At 39.5% G+C, this 1,345-nt stretch overlaps 1 non-coding gene across 1 annotated transcript; it reads right to left on the bottom strand.

The window, feature by feature from the left end:
• Window positions 1–491: 491 nt before the first annotated feature.
• Window positions 492–598, bottom strand: LOC141644633 (small nucleolar RNA R71). Its single transcript, XR_012544245.1, has one exon. It is a non-coding gene; the product is annotated as a small nucleolar RNA R71 (small nucleolar RNA).
• Between the last annotated feature and the right edge of the window lie 747 nt (window positions 599–1,345).

The raw sequence follows: 1,345 nt of genomic DNA, 5'->3' as shown, positions 1-1,345 counted from the left end.
CTTTGAGAGGTATTGGTGAGGTTGTAGATATTCAACCAAATACAATTGAGTTCATCAACCCTGTTGCAAGAGAAGGTGAGGAGAACCCAACACAAAATCAATCACACAATCAACCCACATTGCCTAAGTTTTCATTACATTCCGTACCAACCGAGGAGAACCTACCCAATGGTACTCCCACACCACAACACTTAACCGGAAATTTCATTGCAAAATCCGCATTTATCCAGTTAGTCGAAAGAAGCCAATTTGGGGGGATGCCTAGTGAAGACCCTCACTCCCATATGGAAATTTTTTGTGACTATTGTGATGCCATTTCACAAACCGGTGTAACTCAAGACCAAATTCGATGGGTCTTATTCCCTTTTTGTCTAATTGGCACCGCAAAACAATGGTTGAAAAGCCTTGATAAAGCTACTCTTGGAATTGACTCTTGGAAGAAGTTGGCTCTAGCTTTCTACAAAAAATTCTACCCTCCGGAAAAGACTAACATGCTAAGAGCTCAAATTACGAGTTTTAAGCAAAGGGATGAAGAATCTTTGTATGAAGCTTGGGAGCGATTCAAAGGAATTTGTCGCTCGTTTCCTCATCATGGACTTAGCGAGTGGTTCTTGGTACAACAATTTTAGAATGGTCTTTATGAAGACTCAATAAACATTCTCAACATGGGATCAAATGGTATGTTCACCGAAGTTGACGAAAATCAAACTTGGAACAAGATTGAGGAAATGGCGGTCCAGAATTCACAATATAGTAGACCTCGCAAGGCTACTAGAGGAGGAAAGCATGAAGTGGACTCTATTACTCATTTGGGTGCTCAACTTAGTGCTCATATTGATACCATCAACTTGAAGTTTGAGAAGGCTATGGCTAAATTTGAAGAAGCCTCAAAATCACCAAAGCATCATGTTAATGCCATGGTAGCATCTTCATCAATCCCAAGTGGGATATGTGAGAATTGTGGAACTTTGGGACATGAACAAAGTGAATGTAGGGGAACAAATGAACAAGTGAATGCTTTTCAAGCATACAAAAGTGGTGCCCCTTATTCCAACTATTACAATGAAAACATCAAATTCCACCCAAATCTCTCATACAAAAGCCATAATGTTCAAAACCCTCAACCAACATACACCCCACCTCCCATGAGAAACCAAAATCAAAGACCCTTTTTCAACCAAAACCAAGGTTACCAAAATCAAACTCCATACAATCAACAAAATGACCAAGGTTTTGATGTTCAAAAAGTGGTCCTCTAAATGCAAAAGAATCAACAAGAATTTTTCACTCAAATGCAAAAAGATAGCCAAGCAAAAGATATCACCATCAACAACATCCTAGCCCA

Source organism: Silene latifolia, chromosome 2 (genome assembly GCF_048544455.1).
Source record: "Silene latifolia isolate original U9 population chromosome 2, ASM4854445v1, whole genome shotgun sequence".
Lineage (NCBI taxonomy): Eukaryota > Viridiplantae > Streptophyta > Magnoliopsida > Caryophyllales > Caryophyllaceae > Silene > Silene latifolia.
Note: the sequence above shows the minus strand (reverse complement) of the source record. Positions and strands in the feature narration are given on the sequence as shown.